The sequence below is a fragment of the Protomyctophum bolini genome (genome assembly GCF_963924005.1).
Source record: "Protomyctophum bolini genome assembly, chromosome: 1".
NCBI lineage: Eukaryota > Metazoa > Chordata > Actinopteri > Myctophiformes > Myctophidae > Protomyctophum > Protomyctophum bolini.
Genome location: NC_137862.1, coordinates 26688356 through 26699206, shown reverse-complemented (window position 1 = coordinate 26699206; position 10851 = coordinate 26688356).

Here is a 10851-nt window from a genome sequence, read left to right as displayed (position 1 = left end):
GCTGGTCCAGCCGGCTCTCATTGACTCCAACGTACGTATTTCACAGAACGTCCGGATCCACTTTTGCCTCCCATGCGCGCCAACGGCACCCGACAGGCCCCGTGGACTGACCCTAACTTCTTATATTATAGCCTTGCTCACAACACGGAACTTGTAATGTCGGCTATACTCGCCGTGAGACGGTACGAATAGAGTATTAATCAGGCTTCGTACCTGGTCGTACGGCGGTGAGACGGTACGAATAGAGTATTAATCAGGCTTCGTACCTGGTCGTACGGCGGTGTCGCTCATTGAAAATAGCCTGATCTTCAAGCCACACGATGAATCGTGACACCGTCGTATGCAACAGAGTATAGATTAAACATAAGAGCATGGCAGCTTTCACTTTTTTTACCTTCAACAGGCAAAAAAAATCGTTTTACACATTTCACATGAAACGGTTTCTACATTTTGATATTAGCTTTATTACAAGAGGTATGTTAAAAAGGGACAGTGTGTGTGTTTCTTTTTTTAACTTTTTGTTTGTTGGACTTGGGCACCAGACGTTTCACATTATTAAGCCTGTTTATAGACTTTTTTCACTGTGCAAGAAAACTCAGGCACTTTCTATAATTCCATGAAATCAAAAACAGAGTATTTTCGCATTATCAGTACTCATTTCCTGAGTATGTTGTTGTTGTTGCTAGACACAATGTATATATATATATATATATATATCTTCTTGCTAACAGAGGGGGGTGTCAGAATCACTGACATTAAAACAGCTGCTGACAATCTTGAGAATGTAGGAAATAAGCATTGATATGAGCATTACACTTTCATTTACTAAACTTTCTTCAGTGTATTTCTTCTTCTGTTTTTAATTTGTTTAACAGTCACATTTGTGACATGCTTCAACGACAGGGCAATTAATTAGCATTGATGCTCTGAAATACAGACTCTCTTGCTTTTATATTTTGCATTTACAATCAGGCCAAATGTTGGCTTTTAATTAAAGGATGACTGGCTAATATGACAAATATAAAGTGGTCAGGAGGTGCACGCACATCCCAGTCCAGCCAGCCAGCGTCAAAGCCCTTGTGCTCAACAACACGACCTTCTGAGCAGCCATCAGCTGTGTGAAGCTGAAACTGAATATACCCATTTTATTGTATTTGATTTGGCTTCGCTCCGGTTGGTATCAACTCGTGAACACATCATCGTAGAATGACCTATAACAGCAGCCTCACCACCACATGGCATAGCGGAAATGGATGGTGTATGAAATTAAATTACATTTAGAGCTGTGGTTAATGGTCATATTTTTCCGTTAATAACTGTGGTTTGAACCTCATGCCACGTGTGCACACTGAACATAATATAGAACTTTAAAGTATAGAGATGAAATATCTTTTTGTGTATGTGTGTGTTTCTGTATTATCATTTCCTCAGTATGAAAGTCTGTAACTGGTATGACATGAACTTACTCAGCATGGAATAATGGCTAAAGAGATGTAATAAGGCTACTATATATACAGTACCACTGAACTGAGAAATGCATTATTACATCCCACTGTTCACCATGTTCCATTTGTTTACTACTGTTGTCAATTGACATAATAGACACTTATACATGTATAAATTGTGAAATTACACTGTCCTACACTCAATGTATGTTTACAACACCAGGACTTTATAGTAAGTCATTGATAACTCTGCTATTTCCGGAGTGTGACACCGTCATACAACAACGTACAGAATTAGAACAATATGATATGATATGTTTTATTTTATTATTTTGACCTATAAAAAAGGAACAACATGCCATTTTCAGGCATAAAGACCAACCAGTTTTTTGTGAGGTTACCTATCACTCTAGAACCATCTTAACACATAGTAAATATACTGCATTCTAAACCCTGTATGTGGCTTATAGTCTGAACCCATATAATTAAGCATGTATTATTTTTGTGTTCACCGTAAACAATGTTTTGCTACCTATCCAGTGTTTTTCTCCTTCTATTCCCAGTCCTTTGCTAGAATTACTATCCTCTATACTGTAGTTATAGATTGTTGCTTGTTTTATGTTGCGTTTTCAGTAATTGTGATTTTTTTTCCAGGTTTCTTTTTTATTTCACTTTCTCTTTTTGTGAATTCTATACATTATGTTTACGTTCACATCTGTTAGGTATAACGTTTTGCTAAATAAATGTGATGTTCATTCACTTAAAGACTTTTCTTATATTTGTATAAAATGTGTATAAATCGCGCACGTACGCACGCACACACGCACACTCTTAATTATCACTCTAGGCTGTAGCATTTACTAACAAGGATTTTCAAAGGATTGCTCGGACAGTCATAGCGTTGCCAAGAGCAGCGTTGGCAGTCAGTGGATGGAACAGAACAGTTTTAAAGGAATCCAATAAAAAAAAGCTTACGTAAGATCATAGAGAAAAGATGAGGCATGATTGTTCAGGCATAGTGGTTTCAACTGGCGCATCCCCCGAGTGCATCTGCCTCTCTTTTCACGTGAATAACTCCGTACTCTGTACAGCCATGTTACAATTACTGGACCGCAGCAGATGAAAACACAATCATTTCTCTGACTTCTTTGCTCAGAATAAAACGGAGCTGTCAGAGCTATAGCACTTTTTTTGCCATCTCTCATAACAAGCTTGATTCCCTATTTCTTTGCTCAGAGCTCACTATTTTCATTTTTATTTTCTTCTTTTCTATATATATTTTTTTAATAGTAAAAATCTATACAAGCTCACAAAAAAAATCAGCATTTGATCCACGGACCACCGTTTGATGAGATTTAGACTTGCTGACCCAAAACTAAAGAATTTTATTATCGTTGGATAGGATTTTGTCCAAAATCCCATTCTCTAATTATGTGTAGACTTCTTGTAAATTAAGTAATGCAGATGTTTAACAATGATTCAACTCTTGAGAGTGTAAAATGAACTAAGGGTCCATTTGGTTTCATCGTACACTCACAAGAGTTAAAGATCTAGAAGGGTCCATTTGGTTACCAACTCTCCATCATTTATCTAGGGACCACCTGGAACCCCCTCAAGGATCACTGGTGGTCCCCGGACCACTGGTTGAAGACCACTGATACTGTATGTAGCATTCAGTGATTTGGAAAACCCCCCGGTCCACCCCGGTAACAAGATGTGCACATGCATGCACTACAGTGGGGGGACACGCGACAGGCCAACACCACACAGGCCCGCCCCCGCTCAATCATGATTGGCAGAAGGCCCCTCTCTAACCTAATTGGATGAAGGCTGGGCCACCTAGCCAAAATCGAAACCTATGGGTTTTCTTTACCCCAGGGGTTAACTGGGGACAGGGAGGAACTCCTTATATGGTCAGCACACATCTATAGTAGGGAGGAATATCACAACAAAACAAAAAAGTAGTGATATTTGAATTAAGTGAAATCACTGAATATACCTTTAAGAGATTTTAATGAGAGCTAAATAAATGAATAATTGTGGTTGTTTAAATCAAATTGTTGCACTAAACGTTCTATACTATGGTGTCACGGTGTGTTTGTTCCCTCAGTTTGGGATTTCAATTTTTGGTATAGTTTTATGTACAGTGGGGTTCCATTCGTTTATGCCAGCCCAGTACCCATAGTTACCTCTAGGTATTTAAAAGTACCTGGGTACCTATGGAAGTCACACCTCTTATGGGTGTGGTTTAGTCTTAAGGGGAGTTTTCTTTTCACCTACTGTGTAATATAATAAACAGACAGTAGGTGGCAGTAGGGCAGTAGGACAGAGGCCAGTGCAGTATTCAGCTTGCAAATTTAATGAAAATTTGAAGGGATGTGCCAGGGACCCCCCATTTGAGAGGATATGCCAGGGACCCCATAAGAGAAGGTTTTTACAGCTATAGCAGTGACTCTCAACCCGTTTAATTTCAAGGACCCCCAGTTTGACATGCATTAGTCTATCTATGGAGTATGGAGGGGGGGTCCCTGGCGTGTCTCTTCGGGTGGGGGTCCCTGGCGTGTCTCTTCAGGTGGGGGGTCCCTGGCGTGTCTCTTCGGGTGGGGGTCCCTGGCATATCTCTTTAATCTGAATATTGTCTTGATGATTATTGATTATTTTGAGCTTGTAGATCTGCTACTTTAGCCCTTTTTTAATTTGAATCCTTAACACCCCCCCACCCAACTATACAGCTTGCAAATTTAATGAAAATTTGAAGGGATGTGCCAGGGACCCCCGTTTGGGGGGATGTGCCGGGGACCCCCATTTGGGGGGATGTGCCAGGGACCCCCATTTGAGAGGATATGCCAGGGACCCCCATAAGAGAAGGTTTTTACAGCTATAGCCATTAGTCTATGGAGTATGGAGGGGGGGTCCCTGGCGTGTCTCTTCGGGTGGGGGTCCCTGTCGTGTCTCTTCGGGTGGGGGGTCCCTGGCGTGTCTCTTTAATCTGAATATTAAAATCGCCTGAGATGCATTGTCAAATAATTTGCACTGAACTGCCAAACAACATAATATTTAGTTTGGGGTCTGTGAGGCCAAATCTCATCAAATGGTGGTCCATGGCTAAAATGCAGAATAGGCTACATACTGGACCTTGATATGAAAATGGTTGAAAACCACTGTACCACGTGGTTCTAGGCAAATATTAACTTTCCCAACAATATATATTCAAATAAAATAATGAGACTGAGATAAATCAGTAGCCTATAATTATGTTCACAGTGCTTTAGGATCCCTTTCTTTATGATGTGGAGTCCCCTGCTCCATTGCTCATTAAATGTAGTTTTTCATTTCGGCATATTTGGCTTATTTATCTCTGCATTAACTAACTAGTGATTGTGAGAGCACACGTTCTACAACAAACAAACAGACCCTCCCATTGGCAGTGTTGCCAGGTTTTAGAAGAGAAACAAGCAGCCATGTCTATGAAAACAAGCCCAAAAGAAGCCTGACTGGGCTATCATAAAACAAGCCCAAAGTCGCTTGTAATAAGCGGACATGGCAACACCCCAACGCCTGCTCTGTCTCTGTGATAGTGGGAGACTGGGAGCTTGCTGTGCAGCGGCAAAGTGCTGCGGAGATTTTAATACCGAGACGACGTAAATGACATTATGACACAAGCACTGTAGGATATATCACAAAAAAACGTTACACCCAACTCTGGTGAGGAGATGGAAGGATAACAAAGTATTAGGATGCATTGCTTTTGTTTGGGTTTCATATACAAAGTTGATCATTAGTTGGTTAAAAAGTGGAAGCAGGCAGGATGTGGTGCGAGGTTTATCGATTCCACATTGCTTAATCCATTAAGACCGACGGGAGCGCAATCTGTGTCACTTTATATAGCTTTATAACCACTTAGACAATTATATTATTATTATAAATCGTCAAAATGTGCCCCTTCCACCCACTAAATAACACAGTCTGTTTAGCCAGCTCCTTTTACAACTAAATCCAATTCATTGGAATAATCAGCCAAACTGAATTATTACAGAATGTAAAACGAAATATTCAACAAAGAACCTTTTTTGCATGGTGGGGAACATAGAACCTGGGGAACATATGTACGCTCCCAACAAGAATTGAACTGGCACAATATATCTTGTAATTATTTTCCTGTTGAAAACCTTTGCTCTATCTTCTCTGTAATAAGGTGCAAACTCACTAGGATCTCCAGCTTCAAGTGTCTCTTTAGACATGCTAATAAGCTGGTCAGGCTACTACTTGGCCTCAACCCCCGAATCCAACTAACACCTCCACACTTTGAAAGACTGGAAGGGCTTAGGGTTGACAACAGAGTACAGCATCTTGCAATGGGTCTGGTCCACAAGATTCGCTACACACCACCAAGATGTACTTTCTGTGCTTGTTTATTGCAAACTGTTAAATAACCGAGTCAATTAATCAATCAGTTATATACCCCATATTACAATAAAAAACTAAACTAAATGGAAAGTGGAAACTAATGATATATTCAAAACAAACAACCTAATGTTAGGGTTCATGTTGATTGATTTAATACTTTATGAACGGTATGCAGGGGGGGGGGGGGGGGGGAAGCACAGGAAAGCACCTACAGTTTGACATGAAGTACATTTCACCCTGGTTCCTATTTTTCATTTAGCATCTAAAGAATGAATCTCAAAAACCTACCAATGTGCTTGCTTGCATTTGTCTCATAGCCAGGACTCTTGACTGGAAGTTCAAACCAGACTCCTGTAGGCTACACTCTCAGAGATAAATGAGGATTCCATTGTATAACTCATTGATGGATTGACTACTTTATTTGTAAGAAACCCGCACATAAAGTCAAGTTGAATACAAACAAGAGTATGATATAAAGCTATTGTGAAAAAAGCGCTATATAAAAGCACAATTTACCATTTACCAAAAGGATTAACCCCAAGATATGGCCTGTTTCCATTGAGGTCCTGTGTAGTCAATTAATCAAAACGTACAGCCCAGAAGTTCTGTACGGTTAGGACATGTAACTCAGTTTCCACTCCATTTTGTGTGCAGTGGATGCATAGTGTAGTCTGTCACTTCTGAACATTTTAATTCCCTTACAAATACCCCATATTACAATAAAAAATAACCTAAATGGAACATGAAAACTAATGATACATTCAAAACAAACAACATTGCGTTAGGGTTCATGTTCTTGCCAGTAGGGATGCCAAACGACTCATATGTGGCCAATCGACGAATCGAGGCCTAAATCGACGCGTCGAACGACTTTTTTCCTTTTTTTCTCCTCATTTTTATATTTTTGTTGTTGCTGCGCAGCAGTTGAGGAATCCCAATAATAAAAAATATTATAACAAGAACAACGAAAACTGAAAGAGCAGCGGCGCTATCGGCTAGTAGTCCCAACTCAAGTGTCTGCAGCCTGTCACGAGCCCCGTAATGAACTGATACGGGACGCACGTTGTAAGTGGAAGTGAAGTAATTTCTTATAGGATAATAATCCCATAGAAAAAAATCCTATTGGATTTTTCTTATAGGATTATAATCATATAAGAAAATATCCAATAGGATTTGTTCTAAATTCTTATAGGATTTTTTAATTGGATTTCCAATAGGATTTTTTCTATCGGAATCCTATTGGACTTTTTGACTAGGGATGGTAGCAGCCCTGTGGCTGTCAGTTTACTTTACGGCATGTGTAGTGTAGATGAGTTGTGAACCTGGGTCTGGGAAGCACAGAGCTGCAGCCATTGGCTCATGATACGAGCACACGACCAATGGGACAGATCATTCAGTGTTGCTAAGATACCACCCCCCACCACACACGCGCACACACACCCTTGGACGATGGGGTCTATTCTCAAACTCAGAGCCACAGCGCTCTGCTCAAAATTAATTTGCATGTGAGGACACTGACAGCCAGGCACAGCACAACAGTGTCACACAGACAAACACGTACCTCTCCCATTTGGAAAACATTTGAAACAGTCCCCCCAGTTTGACATGCATTAGTCTATATGCCCGGTCTGTGAGGTGTGAAGATACGAGATCTGCTCCCAGGCCTTTTCAGTGTCTATCCTTTGTCCAGAAAGAGAGAGAGAGAGATGAACAAGGTTCCTTTTCAAGCAAAAAAGTAAAAAGACTTTCACTAATGCTTATTGTAGAACTTTACACAAATGTAATGTACTTATTCTTCAGTGGTGTAAAAAGTACAAATGTTTTAGGCAAATTATCTCTCTCTCCCTCTCTCTCTCTCTCGACTGGAGACTTGCTGTGTTCAGTTCTCACCACTGAAAACATTTCCCCACCCCCACCATGCAGGCACCTCTTAGTGTTACTTTTAGTAGCAAATTCAGATTTAAGCTTAACAATCCATTGAACTTTAGGCCTGCCTAGGCAATTAAACTATCTAGTCTTAGCCAACAATTTTTTTACACTGGCTTAAAATAAACTAAAACATAATTGCTCAGCCTCTTCAACAAAGATGGCAAAAACAAACCTTCTTTGTTCTGTACTTATACATACAATTGTATAGTAGCCTACAAAACACAGATTTTAAAACTTTAGTTACTATTGCAAACCAGCACTATAGCCTACTTTGCATGATCTACAAGCTCATAATGTGGCACATCACGACATATTGTGAGCTTGTAGATCCGCTATACTGAGGAAGTGGTTAATGCATTTTTTTGGCGTACAAGTACAGTATTTGCCTCTGAGATGTAGTGGAGTAGAAGTAGAAGTATTGGAATTCATGAATACTAAAGTAAAGTACAAATGCCTCAAAATTGTACAGTACTTAAGTAAATGCACTTACTTTCCACCACTGTGGAATGGTGAGTGACTTTCTTAATATCATTTAAATATAAAAACTTAAATTAATAGGTTTACCATGCATGCCAAAATAGGATTTTTTCAATGGTTTTGTGATGTCATCAGGAGTAAGTCAGTAACAGTTTATATTTACCCCTGATTGTCACTAGGCTCTTTGAATATGCTTTCTCAAAGCCTGTATCTGTTTAAGAGTAATAAAACAAGTCTAAGGTTTAATCCTATTAAAAAATAAATAGGCCTATCAGTTTTTATTTTCTTCCTGAAAACCCTAAAAAAAAATCACTCTCTCTCTCTGTACCCTCTGTAGTAGTACTGTATACATTTAACATAACCTGTTTGGCTAGACACTGTGGGGACTCTGGGGAGAGACGGTCAAATACTACTAAAAACTGTCAGATTGCAACAGACTAGCATTTTTAATCAGCACAGGACAGGCTAAATACAGGCATGTTTGGGTACAGAGCCTGCTTTTAACTAATTCAGATGGCATATGAAAAAAACAGGGGGTCCTCAGAACAGATTGTTCAAAGACTGAGCTTAAATCTGAATTTGCTACACCAAATCATAAGAAAACAAAAAGAAAGCTATCTCACACACTGGAACAGATCTACTCAAAACCAGGGGGAAAGAGAGGGGAGAGAGAGGGAGGACTTTGCTCCGTCACCCTTAAGTTCAATAAGTTCAATAAACGTATTTTTTTTAATGGAAAGTGGTTGCACGAACAATTGTTAAGTAGTCTAAAACAAACTAATGTTTAAACGTGTTTAATGGCTGCCACTCTTTCTTTAACTTTGGGAACCACTGCGTTCTACAGTAGCTCTGTGCGTGAGCTGCAGGGCATGGCAGGCCACAGACAGACAGGCAGGCAGGCAGGCAGGCTTGTGTAAAAGGAAAAAAGTATTGCAAATTGAAAGGTAACCATGGAATTTGAACTTTAAATTTGAATTGAATTTAGAGAGAGAGAGAGGGGGGGAGGGGGGGGGAGAGAGAGCGAGGGAGATGTGACGGGGACCCCCATTTGGGGAGGTGTGCCGGGGACCCCCATTTGGGGGGATGTGCCGGGGACCCCCCCATTTGAGGGGATGTGCCGGGGACCCCCGTTTGGGGGGATGTGCCAGGGACCCCCCATTTGGGGGGATGTGCCAGGGACCCCCATTTGGGGGGGGTGTGCTGGGGACCCCCCATTTGGGGGGGTGTGCCAGGGACCCCCATTCGGGGGGGTGTGCCGGGGACCCCCTATTTGGGGGGGTGTGCCAGGGACCCCCGTTTGGGGAGATATGCCAGGGACCCCCCATTTGAAAAGATATGCCAGGGACCCCCCATTTGAAGAGATATGGCAGGGACCCCCATAAGAGAAGGTTTTTATAGCAGTGACTCTCAACCCGTTTAATTTCAAGGACCCCCAGTTTGACATGCATTAGTCTATGGAGTATGGACCCCCATTTAATGGAATTTATATCTCTGGGACCCCCAATATTTATATTGTAACATCAATGATAATTTAACTTTAGAGTGTAGAAATGGAACCAAATGGACCCTAACCGCTTACTCAAATAAATATTACTTGTAACAGTATGCATTTTAATGTATTTCAATATTACAGTATTGATACTTTAGTTTACAGTACAAATTTACTGCATATTGCTAGAAGCTACATATTAAGACTCAGTGCATGCAGCTCTGCTCATCATGGGCCGACGCCACCTGGTGGTTGAATAGCCACTCCACATATTAAAATAAACCTGTGGGTGTGGCTGAGAATCTGGGGGTGTGTCTGTGGGTGTGTCTAACATAAATACCCATAGGTACCCAGCAATGTCATTTTGAGATTGAGGCGGAAACGAATAGGATCCCACCGTATGACCTTTTTTGTTTGGTATGATCATTTTATTGTTTGTATATATGGGGCTGTGGTCTGTTGGGGTTGCTGTTTTAGGGTTGGGGGAACATAAATAGGGCTGAGGGAAAGATATGGACACACTTCCCGCACGTACACGTGTGTGTGTGTGTGTGTGTGTGTGTGTGTGTGTGTGTGTGTGTGTGTGTGTGTGTGTGTGTGTGTGTGTGTGTGTGTGTGTGTGTGTGTGTGCGCGCGCGCGCGCGTGTGTGCGTGCGTAGATCTGTCTGGATATAGGGCAGGCCGGAGCAAACATGCACACAGACACTGTTTGGAAAAGCAAAGGTTCATTGTGTTTACTCCACCAAAATGTTCAGCACCACATAACAGTTGACATCACACATTAAACAGACTATGAACCTTAACTCTGTTGGTACTGAGACTGAATTGGCAGCTGTTGAAGTTGTGCAGGAGTAATTCACAATATTCTCTATACGAAATGATTGATGTCAACAACATGGAGGAGCAACTTTATGGACACAGTGGCAGACTGCTGCGTCTTCATACATGGTGCATGCGTGCGTGCGTGTATGCGTGCGTGCAAATAAAGAAAGAAGGACAGAAGAGTAGGAGGGAGCCTATGATAATAAGGAAATCATAATCATGTTATAAATAGCACAGCGGCCTTCTCCTGAACAGGCCATGCAATAAATCAATTATTAATTA